Source organism: Mus musculus, chromosome 5 (assembly GCF_000001635.26).
Source record: "Mus musculus strain C57BL/6J chromosome 5, GRCm38.p6 C57BL/6J".
NCBI classification, from domain to species: Eukaryota; Metazoa; Chordata; class Mammalia; order Rodentia; family Muridae; genus Mus; species Mus musculus.
The window spans coordinates 103,063,659-103,084,331 of NC_000071.6; the positions used below are offsets into that span (position 1 = coordinate 103,063,659).

At 39.7% G+C, this 20,673-nt stretch overlaps 1 protein-coding gene across 12 annotated transcripts in view; it reads right to left on the bottom strand.

Annotated features, from left to right (window-relative positions):
• The window catches only part of Mapk10 (mitogen-activated protein kinase 10), a 304,058-nt gene that overhangs the window by 155,112 nt on the left and 128,273 nt on the right, over positions 1–20,673 (bottom strand). For 3 of the 12 annotated variants that reach the window (XM_030254516.1, XM_017320888.2, XM_017320891.2), the window contains exon 3: positions 6,421–6,713. The exons of the other annotated variants lie outside the window; for them this stretch is intronic. The gene's annotated coding sequence lies outside the window, so the exon portion shown is untranslated. The remainder of the gene's footprint in view (positions 1–6,420; positions 6,714–20,673) is intronic. 12 annotated transcript variants of the gene reach the window in all.

Genomic DNA, 20,673 nt, shown 5'->3' on the forward strand with positions numbered 1-20,673 from the left:
GTCTTTGCCTGGAGGCGCTCAGGTGGTGTGGGTTTGCTCCTAACTGAAGCATTCCCTCCAGCACTTGGGAGGGATCTTGTGAGACTGAAAAGTCACAGCAACCCAGGTGGCAACCCATGGGAGCTGCAAGCCTGAAGTTCTCTGTCGGGCAGTTAACTGAGCAGGTCAAAGAATCTTCCCCATGGTTAAGGCTTTTCTGGGATACAGTTGCTTCAGTCACTCATACTTCAGTTGTTTCAGTCACTCATACTTCTACAAGTAAGCCCTCACCTGGTCTGTTAGGAACGCCAATAAAAATCCTTGGTTCATTGCTTCAGTGCAATCGTTACTTAGGTTTGTTATGGGGTTTTGTGTGTGTGTGTGTGTGTGTGTGTGTGTGTGTGTGTGTGTGCACGCGCGCGCGCATATGTGTGCATGTGTGCATGTGTGTTATTTCTTCCCATGAAAAATTTGTCACACACTTTAGTCCAACAGGTGAGCATCTTATTCGTTGTTTGTTTTGCTTGTTCTGGCAATTCTCTTCTGCATTTTCAACTTACAGTCATTTGCAACTCTCGTTTGTATTTTCAACTTACTGTCATTTAGCTCCAAACAATGTTGGCACACTTCACTTACAGCTTTCGAACCTTACAGCAATGACTTTCATTCCCACTCAAATCAGTCAAGACACTTTACTTACGTTTGTTATAAACATTGCTATGCATTGCCTTTGTCATGCTTGGAATTGTGTTTTCAAGAAATGACAAGATCACAAAGAAAGAATTTTAAGGATAGCATTTGTATACCTTTAATTTTTTTTTCTTTCTTAAGCATGCATGTTTTAGATGCTACTATAAATGTTGGTTTTATTTTGTTGTTTTGTTTCCCAAAATGCTTATTTCTGTGAATTGAAACATTTTATTCCATTGTGGTTGCATGTATCAAATTGGAGAGTTCTCCCCAGTCCTTTGTGGTTGTGTCTTCTCACTGTGCCCTGTCACATCTCAGACACGAGATTACATAATACTCTCAATTCTGTCCACACGTTTGCTCCAAGCAGGTTATGACCTCCTTCAAGGAAATGAACCTCAGGAGCTAACAGAGCCCTTCCTATGTGTCTGATGTCAAGTAAATGTTTATCGAATAGAAAGGGATCTAAATGAAAAACAAACAAAACCTCTTTCCTTCTCTGGCCCAAGTCTAAGTATTTTCATTATCCCTGCAAATTGAGGACTGTCAATTTCCAGTAAGGTCAGGTAAAGGGACTCAGCAGACTGAAGAGTCTCATTGGGTATGACGTCAGAAATGTTCTCCAGCACAGCCGGTTAGTTCTGTACCGCTGGAGTGGGCATGGGAAAATAATAGCCTTCATTACACCCACTGAAAGAAATAACGTGTTTAAATCTTTAATGACTGAGTGTTCTCGCTATGAAAAGCAAGCTCGCTGACCTTTCCTGGTTTGTATTACAATGCCTCCAAATGCCATATCAAGGCTGAATAAGTCACTGTGGGGCTTTATCGTTCCAAGAGAAGAGTACTCACTATGATAATATCAGTGAACTGTAAAAACTTGTTTGGAAATCATATTTCTTGAAACTAAGGATAGAGAGCTTCTTGGCACCATTGTGCAATAGAAATGATCTTTATTGTCCAAACTGTAAGAACGAGACACTTGCTAATTTGTTAAGTTGAACTGGTGAAACGTGTCTTCCATAAATAACAGCATGGTTTGTGTCCTAATAGCTTAAGTTCCCACTGAAATTCTTTTCTAGTCTTTTGCATATAATGAGAGAACCCTTTTGAGTATGGGTAGACAATGTATTTAGGGTTCTGTTGTTGTTTTTGTAATTCATAGCTATCTTATTCACAGGTATCCCACCCAAACTATGGCGGCTTAAAAAGCCATAAATGAAAAAACTGAAAAGAAATCCTAATTGTTCTTGAGTTTCAGGTTGTATGGTTTGTCTCTGCACTCTACTGTGAAGGACAAGACAGACTGCTCAAAAACTGGTTAAATCCCAACAGTTCTGTTGGACTTCTATATAGCAAACACCTTACCTACAAGTGAAACACATTGCATATTAGGTTTATTATAAATGACCCACCTAAGAGGCTGCAAATATATGCGGACTATAAGTAAATAAGATACCTGCACATTACAAAAACAGCAGAACCCCAAATACTTTGTTCACCCATACTCAAAAGGGTTCTCTCAGTATATGCAAAAAACTAAATAGAAAGTAAGGACACTTGAAAGATAGAGAAAATGAGATTAAGTTGTATTTTCCGTTAAGAACTTTGTGATGCTCAACATGAAGTATTTTTAACTTCTTATGTAGATAAACTCTTATTTTGAACAGAAGTCAACAAACAAGGCCCCGCCAGCCCAGCTCAGTTCACTGCCTGTATTTGTAAATACAACTCTGTTGAACATAGCCTTTCCTTAGTCTTTATATGGTCTGCAGTTGTTCCCACACTAAATGACCAAGTCAGGAAATTGTAAGAACCATGTTCAAGCAAAGCCTAAGATATTTACTATCCGGCCCTTCAAAGCTTTTCAACTTCTCACTTAAAACATAAAGCCAAGGAGATCTGAAAGTACCACCATTCACCCCAAGGCAAAGACCAGAACAACAGAATAAACTTCTACCCATATGTATGTAAGCATGGAAAGTACTTTCTAGGTGGTGGTGGCACACGCCTTTAATCCCAGCACTTGGGAAGCAAAGGCAGGCGAATTTCTGAGTTCAAGGCCAGCCTGATCTACAGAGAGTTCCAGGACAGCCAGGGCTACAAAGAAAGAAACCTTGTCTCAAAACAAACAAACAAACAAAAACAAAAAACAAAAACAAAAAAAAACTATTTCAAAGTTGTATATCTTACATAACATTTCTTTTTATATATTCTTTTTTTTAAAACTTATTCACTTTACATTCCGCTCACTGATCCTCTCCCAGTCACTCCCTCCCACAATCCTTTCCCCACTCCTCTTCTCCTCTGAGCAGGAAGGGGTTCCCTGGATATCCCCCCACCTTGGTACATCAAGTCTTTGTGAGACCAGATGCATCCTCTCCAACTGAGACCAGACAAGGCAGCCCAGCTAAAGGCTGCCCTGCTAGAAGGACATGGCCCACGTACAGCATCAGCTTTGGGGATAGCCACTGTTTCAGTTGTTCCAGAGCCACATGAAGACCCAGCTACACATCTCCTACACATGTGCAGGGGAGGCCCATTATACAGCATTTCTTAAAATATTGTCCATGTCCATAGACTCTGAAAGTGTGTATGTGCGTGTGTGCATGTGTGGGTATGTTGACACAGAGCCAGGAACTTAACATAGCAAACATCTGCAGTCCTACAGTGGCCCAACAGTAGAGCAGACATGGGTACACACAGCATGCAAATGTGAGCAGACAGGCATGAGGACCTAATGGAGACAAAGCAAGCCCCAGAGAAGAAGGCGTTCAGTCTCTAAACACTGATGTTTAAGAACCTTGGGCATCTCTGATCGGTCTTTGCTTTCCTTTCTTCAGATCTACCAAAGTACCCACACCGAAATGTCTCTCAATTCTGCTTTCCATAAGCATTAGGGTGGCATGGGAAGATCACCAAGTGTTGTGTGGATGAAGAGTGAGATGGAAATACAACCCTTCCAGACCGTTTTCTCTGTTCTAGCCCCAGCTCTGGAAGATAGGAACTATACTAGCTTGCAATCAATAAGAACTTAACATGAGGACTGGAGAGATGCCGCAGTGGTTAGGAGCACTGACTATTCTTCCAGAGGACCTGGGTTCAACTCTCAGCACCCACAGAGCAGCCCATACCTGTCTGTAAGCCCAGTTCCAGGGCTTTTAACACCCACATGCAGACAAGACACCAATCAATTATATATATATTTAAAAGAAATTAACACAAACTGTGATAGTAAAAGCTGAAGTAAAATATAAAATCTATTTTTATATGTAAGTAAACTTTAAAAGTCAGCCACAATCACATTAAATAGAAGAATAAGCTATAGGCTATCACAACTAAATTGTAACAAAAATGAAAGGTATTTTGAGATGTGGAGCATATACAACAAACACAATTTCATCAGAGTTTGCTCCGATGTTATTACTGACAGACCAGCATGTTACTAACGATAACACCAGTCATTAAAGGGAACTTCACTAAGCAAATATATACACTGACAGAACTGCTTTAAAATGGAAAGCTGGTGTTATGAAAATTATAACGGTACAAATAGAAATTAAAATCTTACCATCATGGTAAGATATTGGCACACACCAGTCAAGATAAATCAAGCATAAATGTTTAATCACATGGAACTCAGAGAAGACCTTTCTTTTTATGCAAACTATTATAAAAGTACAAAAAGATAAGAAATTCTCCTATTGACTTTTTTGAGACTGCTCTTCACACAAAGACAGTACAAAATGAGAAAATTATAGTTCCATCCCTCTTGTGAACAAAAAGGTAAAAGAAGAAACCTTTAACCAAAATTATGGTTTTTTAAAAAAATAGTAGCAAAAAATGGTTTCTCCAACAGGTAACTTGAAAGAACACTGTAAACTGAAAACCTCTAGAAAATAATCCAATATATTGATTCATTAAAAGTAAAAATTCTTTTGATTGTGGACTAAAAAATAGAATTTACTAATTATGGACTGTGCTTGTCAGTGTTCTACCACTGTGAAGAGACATCACAACCAAGGCAACTATTATAAGAGAAGGCATTTAATTGAGGCGTGCTTCTAGTTCCAGAGGCTTAGTATGTCAAAATCAAGGCTGGGAGCATGGCAGCATGCAGGCAGGTGAGGCAGCAGTACCTGATCCATAGGCAGAGAGAGAAGCACTGCACGTAGTGTGGGCTTTGGAAACCTCAAAGCTCATCCCAGTGACTCGAGTCCTGCGACAAAGTCACACATCCTAAGCCTTTCAATCCTTTCAAACACTGCCACTCCCTGAGGACTCAGCATTCAAGGATATGAGCCTGTGGGGCCACCCCCACTCAAACCACTACACCCACTACTGCACTTGAAGTTATCTGCCCCCATATTCCAGTTCATGCTTGAGATTCGGAAGCACAGAGAGCAATGCTATCTCTTCCAGTCAGTTTTGTTTGAAATTTGCTTTGCAGATATGAGGATGGCTGCCCCTGTCTGCATTAACAGTTTCATTTGCTTGGAATATCATCCCTGTTTTGCTTCTGATCTACCCAGGCCTTTGCCAGTGACCTGAGTTTCACACACAGAGAAAACAGCTGAAGCATCTGTTGTCGTTGTTGTTTGTTTGTTTGTTACAAATACGGCTAACCAGTCTTTGTCTTCTAATTGAAAATTTAATACCATTTACAATTTATAGTATTAAAAATATGGTGTCATTCCTGGTATTTTATTGGGTGTTTGTTGTTTTTAAATCTCCACGCCCTTTTCTTTTTCTCTTTCATTGTTAAGATTGCCTTTATTTTTATCCAGAGTTGTTATTTGATACTTTCCTAATTCTGACATAATTCTTTCTTTCTATGAGATTTATTATTTCCCAAATTCTCATGGTTATGTACATTTCCCTTCTGTGTCTAGGGATCCCTAAATATCTTCTGCTTTGCCATTTCAATGATCATAAATCATTCCTGTTTATGGCCATCTGAGAAAGCCTCCATCTCTCCCCTGATTCCAAAGGAGAGCTTTGCTGCAGATAAAAGGAATCCTGGTTGACAGTTATTTTCTTTCTGAACTTAAAACGCATCATACAAAGTTCTCCTAGCATTTAGGTTTCTGCAGAGAAGTCTGCTGCTGTTTGATAGATTTTCCTTTATATATACCTTGGCATTTCTCTCAGTTAATGGAATTTAACAAAGGTACCAACAATGCATATTGGATAATATCATCAAGCGGTGTTTAGAGAAATGAATAGTGACATACAAAAGAAAGCATTTGGACCCCTCTCCAACACCGTGCAACAATACAAAGATAGACCCAAAATGCATTAAAGACTTTTAAAAAAAACATACGAATATATGGGTAAAAGTTCTACAATTTTGTTCTGGGCAAAAATTTAGAGGAGTAAACAAAAGGCAAAAATAAACTCTGAGATGACATTAAACTTGGAAGATCTGCACGGAAAAAAAATAGAAAAGCAATGAAAAAGAGACAGCCTACAGAATTAAAGAAAATATTTACCAAATCACACATCTCTGAAAGAGATCATATCCAATATCTACTTGGAATCTGAACAACTCAAAAGGAAGGGAAATAAATAAATAAAACGTACAAATGAGCAATGCCACAAATAACTATTTGTCAAAAGAAGTGTTAGGGCTGATCAACTCATACCATCACGTCAGCCCTAGTTATTAAGAAAATGCAGTTTCAAACCCTAACAAGATTTTAGCGGCAGCTCTCCTGCTGACGTACTGTACAAGCAAAGTGGTTGACTTACGGTACAGCAGCTCTGTCAAGGGTTGGCTTCATTTCCTGAGCAGTGGTCAATTCAGAACGCCTTCATCTGTGTCAGTGTCTTAAGGAGTATTCTCTAATGTTTCCTCAAGGCGTTTAAGAATTTCAGATCTTACACTGAGGTTCCTGGTCCAGTTGGAGTTGGTGTTTGTGTAAACAGAGAGTCTGAGACTTGTTTCATTCATGTGCATACAGATATCTCATGGTCCCAACGCCATTTGTTGAAAATACAGTCTTTTTTTCCAGTGAGTGTTTCAGGTCAATGATTCGTAGGTTCTGCAAACATCCACAGCAGCATGTGATCCAGTAACCCTTCTTAGCTCTTCAGAGCTATGTGCCAGGTTGAGTATAGACAATGAACACATATGACATTGTATTTTTAAAAAATTAGTGAATTTGAATTATTTCGGTATCAAAAAGTATATATAAATTAGGTATTTTATGTGTTATTTAGCTTTATTAAGTCATGCCACATGGTGAATACATATCAAAACATCCCACGTTAATGCAGACATGATGATGCACACTTATCAATACCACACAAAAGGACCATAAGTTCAAAGCCAACAAGGGCCACAGGTGAGACACTGTCCTAAAACAATACACAAAAAAAGCATCACGCTGTACCTCATAAGCATGCACAATTATGATTTATAAATAAAAAATCATATTAGAAACAAATAAAATTGAAGTGTCTCATCTCAAATTTAGTAACACATAAAGATATCCGCTATCAGCAAACTTCCCCCCCCCCCACTAATTCAGAGTAGCAGAAGTGACAAACAAAAACCACTTTAACCAGTAACATAACTATGTAAATTTTCTGGAACAAATCAATTGTTTTGGATAACATTTGGTATGAGAAGTGTAAGAGGCTAACTCTAATACATTTCTATTATTCACAAGATTTTTAAAGCTAACAAAACATCACTTGGATTGGCTCATCGGTTAATACCGACTCCATCTTCACGACGTCAGAGATTCCAGTGGCCCTCGTGAGGGAGCCTAGCTGTATCTTATTCGCCATTTGTTAATGCATTTATCCTTCCGTGCACTGTCCTAGTTTGCTGTTCATTGCTGTGATGAATCACTGACCAAAATCAATGAAACGCTGACCCAAATGGTTTATTTGGCTTACACAACACAAACTGCAGTCCGTCACTGAGGGAAGCCAGGGCAGAAACTCAAGTGGGAACCCAGAGGCAGTAAATGAAGCAGCCGCCATGGAGGAACGAGGCTCGATGGCTCGTTCCTCATAGCTTGCTTAGCCTGTGTTTTCACACACTCCACACCACCTGCCACAGTTAGCTTGGCTCGTCCACATCCATCATTAACCAAGAAAATGCCCACAGGCCAGTCTGTGCCCATCCATACACCCATACTTATCCTAGGTTTGCACTATGAGTGTAGGAGAGCCCCGCATACTCTGGGTCTCTGAACAGTTACAAGAGATAAAATGTTTCTTTTTCTCTTGAGTCCTCTCTAAAGGGTTACGTTTGTAAACACCGGAGCACCCAATAGTTCTACCAGAGGCAGCCTCATAGGTAAGTAATTGGCACCTTATATCTGACTATCAGCCACAAAGACTGAAGACAGTAAAGTAAGTATTGAGGACCCCAAAATCATTTTGATTTTTACTCAAATTATTTATGTGTATGTACATATATATATATGTGTGTGTGTGTGTGTGTGTGTGTGTGTGTGTGTGTATGTGTGTGTGTGTGTATGTATGTATATACTCAAATTATACACACACACACATAGTCATTTATAGTATTAGCCTCATGTTTTAAAAATTCTGACTCCACCATATTAAATCAGGAAAGAATTGCACCCTATGAATATTTATCACTACCCCTTCTGTGTTAGCCACTGTAGTAGTGACTCCATCAGGAAAAATGAATAACTCAAAGTTTAAAAGCCAGAATTAATGCCTATAAGGAATTATCATTAGATTAACATATTATGTGTATAGAGATTTATTTTAAACTTCTAAAGGTTCAAATTTTCCATTAAATAATCTCCTACTTGCTCAAGAATTGATTTTTAAAATATTTATTGTAACATGGATTGGCATAACAAGTAAGCTTTAAGCAAGGAAAAGAAATAAAACTTTAGGCATGTAATTCAAAAGACAAAATTAAATCTCAATTCTGCTGAACCACTATATTATTGCTTTAATTATGCATCCTCAGAATAACTAGGCCAACAGGAACTATTAATTAGGTGAAAAGTCAACTTGTATCCTACAGAGGTGATGAACTTACATGAACAAATCCATCCCTTAAATGATGTGGAAAATCTAACAATATAATGAGAAGAATATATTCAGAGGTCACTTTATCTCCCAGTCACTTAGCAACTGAATCAGAATGAAGAGGGCAACAGGGAAATGATTTGTAAAAATAATTAACTCTAAACTCTGTGCAAACGATAAGTGGAAAAGAGGCTAGAAGGCGAAGCAGCTTCAAGACAGCTCTTCTTGCAGCGAGGATTATCTCTGCAGAGCCTCTGCTCCCTCAAAGCCACCCCTCTCCCAGTGCGCAGTTCTCAGCCCCCCCCCCCCCAGCCCCTCTGACTTCTGTGCTTCAGGAGCTCACATGCAAACCCACAGCTTCTTCACTGTCAGTCTTCTGATTTGGGGCATATTGCTAGCAGCCCCTTTTACCGATATCATGATAAATATTGCATGCACACATCAATGAACACGCACAGGCACACACACATGCACAAGTGCACACACGCTCTTCTTTAAATTCTAAACGAAAGCACAGTACTACAAAGGACTCACAAAAGCAGACAGTGACCCCACCTAGCAGCTTACAAGGCTTTTTCTTTTCTTTTTAATTGCTAGCCATACAGCATAGAGCGAACAGGGAAAGAAAGCTATTCTCCAATAAACATAATATCTTAATCCAATGTTTCAAACAGAGTAAGTCATACCTCCTCTTGTAGTCAGTGTTTTCCTAATTTACCTGCTTACCCCTTTGGTTTTCTGTTTTGTTTTGGCTTGGTTTGGGTTGGGTTGGGTTGTTTGTTTGTTTTGCAATGACTATATTTAAGAGAGTATTTCTTATAATAATGATTGTTAGAGAATATGTAAATATCCACTATCATTTCAAAGTAATTAAAAAATTTAAGCAAATTAAAATAAGTATCCCTTAACCATTAAAAAAGTCATTTATTTAATGGGAATATGAGTTAATAGGGAACTATAGTTTGTTTGTTTTAAATCTTTAGAGCCCTGAGTTAGACTATCTGCATTCTTATGAGGATATGACTGTAGTCCCCTGTTGGCATACACCAAAACATACTAGACACCATGTTCTAGATAAAAACAGGGAACAGTGACTTATGCCAAGTCATCTACAAATGATTCTTTGTACACACTTGAAGTAATAAATGGTTATTTTTTTAGTTCCTTTCCAACTACAGGCATGTAAATTACGATATATTACATCACCTTACTTCCTAAAGCCACCTATACTTTTATGATGCTCAGGCTCGGAAATCTCCAAAATCATCTAAGCCATGGTATGCAGGGATACATTCAAAACAAATCTTTTAAAATATGCTTCATGTGAGTGCCAAAAAAAGAGAACCTGCTCGTGTTAAAACTTTGTAAACAAATAAATGGCATTTTAATCTGGCCCAGGACAAAATAAAGAGCCATGCTATAAAATCTCAGTTTGGTTTACTTTTATTAGTGACGTTTCATCATTAGCTGAAATGCCAGACCAAAGAATAAGTTCAAACAAGGCATTAAAAAGCTGGTGTGTGCTTAGCCATTGCCTATAAGGGCTACTTACACCAAATGTTTCATCCACCATATATTTTAAAGGGTTGTGGTATGCTAAAGTGCATGTGCATTTAGAGAACTGAGTAATCAGCATTGTTGAAAACATAAGACCATTACAGGAGTAATGCAACTTCCAAATAATGTCAGGACCAGGAATCAGGTCCTTCTCTTCAAAGCAGTACTAAATCCTTATGTGTTCTTCATTAGGAAGCAACAGGAGACCGAGAACCAGGGTGTGAGGGGCAGCAGTTCTGAGCCCTGGTGAGTCTAGTTAATGCTTGAGTATTTTCTTCCCTTCTGAGTAGTGACTATATAACTAAGCACTAGTACTTAGCAGGGAGTGTGTGTATTTACATTACTCATGTGTTTCAAATTAGAAACAGAGGCTCAGAAGCTGGGGAGGCGACTCAGTGGTTGAAGAGCTTTCCCTGAAGACCTGAGTTCAGACCCCCCAGTACCCATGTGAGGTTCAGGCGAAGGTCGTACCGCCTCAAGTTTCCCTGCTAAGAAACAAGTGTGATCCCCGGAGCAAGCTTGTTATCTAGACTAGCTGCATCAGCAAGCTCTGGTTCATAGGAGAGACTCAACCTCAGCAAAGAGTAGTCAATGAAGGCTCATGATGTCGGCCTTGGGTCTACACATGCATTCATTTGAGCCCAAGTTCATTCAAACAGGCATGTATTCATGCATACACACATATGCCCACATACATGTGAACAAGAAAGCAATTTGAAAGTTTTAAAAAATACAAGATTCTTTCTCTCTAACCCCTGCCTGTGCCTGTCTGTCTGTCTGTATGTCTCCTCTCTGTCATCTCTGCTGTGTGTCTCTCTCTGTGTTCTCTCTCTGTGTGTGTTCTCTCTCTCTCTGTCATCTGTGTGTGTGTGTGTGTGCACATGTGTGTGCACATGTGTCATGTATGTGCATGTATGTGTACAGCGGGTAGCACACATGATCCTATGGAGAGACCAGAAGAGAACTCGGTGCTGCCTGTCCGATCCCCACTGCTCACACCATACTCCCCTGAGACAGGCTCCCTAACTGAGCACGAGTGAGGTTAGCAGCAGACAAGTCACAGCCGTCCTCCTTGCCTCTGCTCTCCATTGTGCTGGGTTAGAGCGGTGTGTGTGCTTGGCCATACCCAGCTTTTAACATGGGTTCTAGGGATTTGAACTTTGGCCCCCATGTCCAGGTCCTTAAGCTTGCAGCGCACGTGTTCTTACCTATTGGGCCAACTTCTCACCCCAACTTCTGTGTTTTTAAACAGTAAACACAGAGTTCTTATAATGACATCAACCCTATATGATTTGTATGGCGTTTCTTGGAGCATTTTAGCATTTAGATAAAGGCAAACCTGCCATTCTGTTTACCTAATTTTTTCTGCCCAATCTTTTATATTTTTATTCTTTTTAAACTTTATTTCTATATTTTCTAATGTTACTTCAAGGAGAAACAATGCATTTTTCCATCGAAGACTATTCAGAGAAAGCAAAACAATGTTCAAAAGGTTTAATAAGATGAACCAAAATATTAAAAAGACATCATAAGAGTGTCCCAACAAAACGTTAAAAGTCAGGCTTGGAAGGAAAGTATGTGACTTTGTTCCTGCACATGTGACTTCATAATGAAGTACGGACTTACTTCTGAAGCCTTTGAAGACCAGAAAAATATGGGGGGGGGGGGGGGGGATCTACCATTGTGGAAAAACAAGCGGGCATGAAGCAGTGTGCTGCCCCCTACTGGAGCAGAGGATGGCGCACACTCTTCTCGGCCTCCTTTCTGGTAGCAAATGGCCAGAGCCACTGAACAACACCTGTTCCAGGTAGCCCTGCAGAGATTTTGATTCGAAGAAAATGAAGTGCAGAATCCCCACACCTGTTTTAATGTATATTCTACTGGATACCGCCACCTTAGCATTGTGTGTGGTGTCTACCCTCTGTCCCAGCGGGTGATTTTCAGAAGAAAGGAACCACCCACCGCGCCCCCCTGCCCAGCCAGTGCTGGGCCAGCTTGTCACAGAATTAAAAAGACTTTTCTTGTGAGGGTTCCTGAGAATGGGCCCACTGGCTGAGTGTCACATTTGACCTTACAAAGACCTTACACAGAGATGAGTTGTAAGCCATGATGAGTGGCCCCAAGGAGCGCTCATTTACTCCGACTGACTGGCTTTCTGTGTGAGTTCTCTTTGTAAACAATACAAAAAAAAAAAAGAAAAAAAGAAAAAAATCAGACAGACTTCTTGATTTGAATTGGAGGCATAAGGTGGCAATTAAGGACTAGAATGTGAATAATCAAGATGGCAAAGCAGTAATGTGGCCTGCCCTTACTCCAGTCAAAATTGGAGGACTGAAAGAGAAGAAAACAAGAAAGGTTGTCCTAAACAAAAGGGCCACTCATAGAAACACAAACCATCCTTCACTTCTTATGTCCAATCACAAATTTAAGAAATAAGGTCAAACAGCCCCACCTTTAAAAATGGAAATTTAAAAATATGACCACAAAAAACTTCACCATGTCATTACACAGACGTGAACCTGAAGATAAGGGAGTACTGTGTATATTATAAAGGAGCTGGGGATGACACCCTGAATGATTTTAACCACAAAGAAAATATGATATTTTGAGGAAATATAGTTAACCCAATTCAAGCATTGCTCAATGTATACAAGTATCAAAGGGCCACTAGAACTCAACAACTAAATATGAACTTTTTTTTTTTGAGACAGGGTTTCTCTGTATAGCCCTGGCTGTCCTGGAACTCACTCTGTAGACCAGGCTGGCCTGGAACTCAGAAATCCACCTGCCTCTGCCTCCCAAGTGCTGGGATTAAAGGCGTGTGCTATCACTGCCCGGCTAAATATAAATTTTATGTAGTAATGTGTCAGTTTTAAAACAAAGTTAACTTTGTATCAGTTATTTTACCTATGTGTATGCATGTGCCTGCATGACTTTACATATACCAGGTGTGTATAGGTGAACATTGGAGCCAGACGGCATACAGGTGATTGTGAGCTGCCTAATGTGGGTGCTAGGAACTTAGCCTGGATCCTCTGTAAAATTCTACTTCTACAGTGCATTCTGCTAGGGGAATCCCTAGCAGCAAAGCCATTCACTATGTGTGCTTTCTGTGTGGGAAAGAACTAGCAGCAGTCTTGGCAAAACTATCCTTGAAAGGAGTTCAATGCAGGACCCTTGGCTACTGTTTATCAACTTGGGTTCACAGTGGTTCCCCTGTATTCCCAACACTAGTAAGAATACCAAAAATTCGTGCAAGAGCAAAGTGTGTATGCTGGAAGCCTTCTCTCCTTCTAATGCTCCGGGTTTGGGGAACATACAAGGCACAGAGTCCCATGTGACGATGCTCAAAGGAATGCCATGGATCCGAGTCTCTAAAGAGCCTCCCAGATGGACATTTTGTCACGCTTCATTGGAGAAATTAGGTGAGTCCTGTAAGGGTCTCCTGGAAGAGCACCTTCATGGTCACCTGTGGCTTCCTTTGGCTTTCCAGCCCTGAGTCTTCTCCTCTTGCTAATTCACTCATGTCTGTTCGCCATATGCTATTTATTTTGAGTTTTAACAATTCTGATGGCAAATGGTTGAACATGACGGAAGCCTTGAGAGCCACATATACAATGTCTGTATTTCATCAGTTAACAGGAGAGAGTGAGTATATCAGGTATAAAAATTTTAAATTTGTGTTTAATAGCTATTAGGAAAATATTGACACATATTGAATATGACACATAGCCCTTATCTAGTGTGTTTAAAGTCAACAAGGACAAAAATACAATTAGACTTATTAAGAGGAAGAACTTAGGGAAAGTTCATGGTGCCTACTTGCAAGTGCCATTTCTGAGTTTCTCTCCTGTATATTTTGTGTCGAATTTGCACAACTACATTCTCTCTCATAAACATAACTGTGGATGTAGAAAGATATAAAGTCCCTTTTACACACATGTTCAGAAAGAGTAGGGATAAAGAGAGACGTCTAACAGATTTCTCTGGGACATAGAAACATGTTGTTTGCAAAAACGTGTAACAATCACATGTTTTACATCATAATAATTAAATATAGGATTTATTTTTGTTGTTGATGACCTCAACCTCCCCCATATAACTGGGAATGTCCCTAAACTGCTAACCTCCCTGCCTCTACCTCCCAAGTGCTGGGATTATAAGCATGTACCCACTGTTCCCAGCTAGGATTTCACTTTAAATTGGAAGTATTTTTTTTATTACACCCTCCGTTGAATGCCTAGTGTGGGGTTCTTGGCTTTCAGTATGAGCTACACACTTGATATTCATTGGCTTGAGCCAGGCAAGCATGATTATACAGGAACAGAATGCATGCCCTGTAAAATGGTGTCAGGACAACTGGAAGACGATTTCTGAATTATAACTCGGGTCCCTGCTTACCCTCCACAGAAAGCCAGTCATTCTGTGTGAAGTTGTATCTCAGAACCCTAGTGGATTTCGACATTCTAAAATGACACCAAATACAACAGGACATATAGGAAACAGAAGAAAACTAACATGGCATCTTATCCACGACAGGCAAAAGGGAGAGATCGTCCTGGATGTTTGTATCACAAAGAAAATGATGAGTTTTTGAAGAAACAGATGTGCTTAGTCTGCTTCAAACTCTCTAATGTATACATGTGTCAAAGTATCACATCGAATTCAGCAAGTAAGAATAAATTTTATGTTTTATTATGTCCTTGGCCAACTTCACAATATTGTGCCAGGTCTTTAAGATCCCATGAAGATCTCAGGAGACAAGCTAGTATGCTAAATAACATGTCTTGACTATATTCTCCGAGTTGGGAATTTTAATTGAACACTTTGAATTGCATGTTATTCAACCAATTTCTGAGTGAGTTACTCAGTAATGTAAGATTCCAGCAGGGAGTCGGCCTCTTAATTTCTCTTGGAGCATTTCATAGAGAGTTCTAGAAAATAAGAAATCACAGATGCACGTGAAACTTCACCTCTGCTGTGTAGTATGAAAGGATATTTGACGACTGTGTTGTATAGGACACGGTACTGGAAGCCATTTCCACAGAGAGAATGGATTCCTAGAGAATTTGTCAGGCTGTCCCTGAATGTTTAACAATATTTCAAATGATTATAGGCCCCACGTTTGAGAAATGTGTGTTCCCAAGGCACTGCAAATCCAGTTTACCTAGCTGCTCTTGATGGAATATTTTCATTGGTTTTGAGGTATTGTTTTTTGTGTTTTTTAAAATATAGTTTTATGTCCAATCCTACTTATACTGTCTTGTGAATGTTACAGTTAGTCTTGTCATTCCTGGTACTGGAGAGCCATTGACAAACCAGAATTTGGAAGAGGCTCTCTCACTCCCATTATTTGTTCTCCAGGGAGTGATGAAAGTATAAACAGATGCTTTTCAGAATATAAAAATGGTTTAGGAGAAAAAGCGTGTAGATGTTATTATCCTCAGGTCTCTAGGAATATGTTCTGTCAGCCACATCTATTATAAGGTAAGGTACATCCTAAAATATATCAGACTCACTGTGGCTACTATGCATGGCCCAACCAAGGAACTTCAGATATTTCCAAAATGGACTTGCTCCAAAGGGACAGAGTGAAACGCAGCTGACTCCTGATATGAAGTGTACACAGGGACATCCGGAGCGCCCAACTTCTGCCTTTCCAGCCCACCTTGTACTTGTCTTCAGTTTATATTTTGTCTTCACACAACATTACTAATGGCATCTGTTCTACAGAGGCACTGGGACCTGGGACTTGGATTGGTCAGGTAACTTTGGAACATGTGGACATGAAAATAACTATCAGGAAGAATTGGATTCTAACAGATCCAAGAAACAGGACACACAGCATGCTATGACTGACCATGAGAGGAGGACCAGGGTCACTCATGAATTTAAGAAGAAAGTATGACCTAAAACTCTTTTCAGCATTTTCTTAGAAAGGAATGAGTGGTAGCAAGGTAAATGAACTATGTATACTTGATAGTTTAAATGATGTTTGAGGACATGCGACTCTAGAAGTTATCTCTTATTATTTATTGTTTATCTTGGGCTGATTTAAAACAAGGGGAGTATCAGTGTCATGTATGAATTGATTGATAATGTTCGGAGTTGTGGGCCCTGAATCCATTTTAATATAAAAAGTTTCATGTGCAAGTCAACCAAACAAGCTTTGTGCTTTAGTTTTGGGTTTGTGTGTGTGTGTGTGTGTGTGTGTGTGTGTGTGTGTGTGTGTGTAGTGATTGGTGACTCTATCACACTCATCTTTAGTGGCCCTTGTAGTGAGAATTTTAATTTCTTTAAAAAACACAGACATCAACCGGGCGTGGTGGCACACGCCTTTAATCCCAGCACTCGGGAGGCAGAGGCAGGTGGATTTCTGAGTTTGAGGCCAGCCTGGTCTACAAAGTGAGTTCCAGGACAGCCAGGGCTACATAGAGAAAACCTGTCTTGAAAAAAAAAAAACCAACACAGACATCTTATGAGAGTATATTTTCATTTTATTCCCTGATGTGGGATATGGGGCTGCTTCAGATTGTCCACAGCAGCTGACTACGAATGGCCTCATGCTCTAGCAGAGGGGGAGTTTTGCCACTGGTAGATAGTTTCTGGAACTGAGTGACATTTGGAATTCTGGGGACTTTTCAGAAGATATATAGATACTAGGGCCCAGAGAGGCAGGGTTGTTGTTGGGTGTTGGTAGGTTGTTAGTTAGTTCTGTTGGTTGCTGTTGATTAGTTTGTTAAGTAGTCATGCACAAAGAAACAAGACAAAAAAAAATTAGATATCCTGACAGCAAAGATCAAATTTGCCCCAAGAAACTGGACACCCCAATGAGCAGGAAGTAGTCTGATAATAATAGTCTCACCTCTTCCCCCATCTCTTCTATCTAGTGTTAGGGGGATGAAAAGGTGGAAGAAAAGGTGTGGAGAAGGGTGGAAGATAAGAGAACCTACAACGTAATGAAAGTCTGACTACAAACTATACTCGTCTAACTTACTAACTAACTATGCTAACTAACTATACTATACTAACCTTACAAAGCAACTACACTATGCATAATTCAAAAGATAGCAACACTCACTCATAATCCTATGAGATCTCTGAAAGACTCAGAAAGAGTTAAGCAAATATTCCTGTAATAGAAATCCTAAGTCTCATTAGACTGCAGCTAAAGTTTGCCCACCAACATGTCACTAAATTCAGGATAACTTTGAAATACAGAGTCTAACTGAGCCCTGAGGAGAGGGAGAAGTCACACGTTACCATCCATGGAGTTCAATTTCTTCACAGTCCACCCCCCCCCAATATAATGAGAGATTTTATCACTCATCTTCTTAACTGTGCGTGTTATGGCAGGAAAATATTTTCAATGAACTAGAACTTGGTTATAGTGAAATGTAAAAGTAAACATTATGAAAATATCAACTGTCAGCAATGTGTGCAGTGGGGATCATCTCACTTACAATAACCACTTCTGTCCCAGAGGAAGCCCTTGCCACCCTACAGAAACCAGGACTCTCTTCTCTAATACACATCTCTACCTAATAGAAAATACTTTGTATCTGAAGGCAATGTGCTCTCCTTGTGAAAGAAATTAGCATCCAATAGTCTACTGAAAATGCAGAGAAAATTAGCTTTTAAAGAAGGACATGATATTAAGAATGTGTTCTGTAAAGAGAGGAATGGAATGTGTATTTGATAAAGTGAGACCCCACAGCTGTAATATCACCTGCAAATTAAAGCTAAGGTGAGATGTTTATAGAATATTTTTCAGTTACCAGAAGGTAAAATAACTCATTACTGTTTCAGAAGATGACACATTCCTGGTTTCATGGTCATGTCATTGCACAAAAGTCAAAATCAGTTTGGTTGATTACAAAACATATCTCTCAGGGAATATTAGGTTTCCTTGGGGAAGTTCTTACTTCCTTTTTTACATAGGAGATTATACATGAGAACTGAGCAAACTGTGACTGCCATATGACTTTAAGTTATACCATTTAGAGAGATTAGCAAGGGGTAGGGATGGAATGTTCAAAAGAATGTGGAGTGTCTGGACAGTTCTTCATAAGCCACAGTGGGCTTCCATTTTTTTCTCTGAACCTATGTAATGAACCTCATGAATATTCTGCTCACATGTGAGAGATGATGACCATAAATTATTTCAATCTTGAGCCATACCACTCATCAACCTAACACGTCAAAATTAATCTGACAGTACCCTCATTACCTTGAAGATAAGGGAACTGGACATATTCAGGTCACTAATTCCTTTACTGTTTAAATAGCTTTTAAAAGCATTTCTTTAAAACCACTCTTGATTTAGTCACCTTTATTTTTATGCAGTTTAAGTTCCAGAAAAATGTTACTATCTTGGTACTTTTAATCCCCAGATATCACATAATAACACATAGTAAACATTTTTATAACCCAGTTTTATTGGCAAATATAAAGTTCCTGCGATTTTAAATACTTGTTTAGTACCCTTTCTGCTTTATTGCTGACCTTTGTATCTGCTTGCATAGGAATAGTGGTTCATCAGTTCAGGGGAAAGTGATCTGAAAATATAGACCTAAGACGTCCAGGAAAGGGCTGCTGAATGAATGGCATAATTCTATTTGCACTCGGACATTTCATTCATAAATTGATAAGCTTCAGAATTTCTAACCAAGATCAATGCCAACAACGTCAAACTTTTAGGAGAGGGTTTTAATGCTACAATGAATCTCCCGTGTTATTAGCATAAACTCTATGGCGTGTCCTACAATTTTATTGCAGATATTTATGATGCAGACTTTATTACTGCCCTTGAACAATTTTTACTAGCTATGTAAAAGCAGACTCACAAGCAAAGAAACAAGGAAAGGAAGGAAGGAAGGAAGGAAGGAAGGAAGGGAGGGAGGGAGGGAGGGAGGGAGGGAGGGAGGGAAGGAGGGAAGGAGGGAAGGAGGGAAGGAGGGAAGGAGGGAAGGAGGGAAGGAGGGAAGGAGGGAAGGAGGGAAGGAGGGAAGGAGGGAAGGAGGGAAGGAGGGAAGGAGGGAAGGAGGGAAGGAGGGAAGGAGGGAAGGGAAGGGAAGTCTGTTCTTGCTGGAATGGAGGGAGGCTGCAGGTCAGCCCCTAATGGGTCAGAGAGCAGGCAGGCTGTCCTTGTCTATGTGCCCCACAGTCCTCGAGGTCCATGTGTTTCATATAAGCCTACCACCAGCAAAGCACAAATGACAAACAGGCTGAGAAACAATCAGGGAAACATTGCCCTTCACAATAGCCACACATAATGTAAAATATCTTGACATAACTCTAACCAAGCGAGTAAAAGACCCGTATGACAAAAATGCCAAGTCTTTGAAGAAAGAAATCGAAGAAGGTATCAGAGAATGGAAAGATCTCCCATGTTCATGAGTCAGTAGGATTAACATAGTAAAAATTAACCATCTTATCAAAAGCAATCTACAGATTCAACACAATCCCCATCATAACTCCAACACAATTATGTACAGACCTTGAAAGAATAGCACTCAACTTTATATGGAAAATCAAAAACCCAGGATAGCGGGGGTAAAAAAAAAAATCCTGCACAATAAAAGAACTTCTGGAGGTATCACCATCCTTGATTTCAAGCTGTACTACAGAGCTATAGTAATAAAAACTGCATGATATTGGCATTAAAACAAACAGGTGGGTCAATGTAACAGCATCAAAGACCCAGAAATAAACCCACACACCTATGGACACCCGATTTTTTAAATAAAGAAACCAGAAATAAGATTTAGAAAAACTTCAACAAACAGTGACAGTCTAACTGGATGTCTGCATATAGAAGAATGCAAATAGATCACTATCACCCTGCACAAAACTCAAGTCCAAGTGGGTCAAATACCTCAACATAAAGCCAGACACACTGAACCTGATAAAAGAGAAAATGCGAAATAGCCTTGAGTTTATTGGCACGGGGGACAACTTCCTGAGCAGAGCACCAATAGTAAAGACACTAACTAAGATCAACAATTAATAAATGGAACCTCGTGAAACTGAAAACTTTCAACAGCTAAGAGCACTGGCTGCTCTTTGAGAGAACCCAGGTTCCATTCCCAGCACTCACATGGAGGCTTACAGTCTCCAGTTCCAGGGGATACAATGCCTTCCTCTGGCCTTCCAGGGTACTGCATGCACATGGTGCACAGACATCCACACAAGGAAAACACCCAAACACATAAAATAAAAAATAAAGAAAAACATTTTTAAATGGAGTATCTAATCAGAAAATTCTCAACAGAAGAATCTCAAATGGCAGAGAAACACTTAAAGAAATGTTAACCATCCCTATCCATCAAGGAAATGAAAATCAAAATGACTCTGAGATTCCATCTTACACCTGTCAGAATGGCTAACATCAAAAACACAAGAGACAGCCCACTCAGGCCA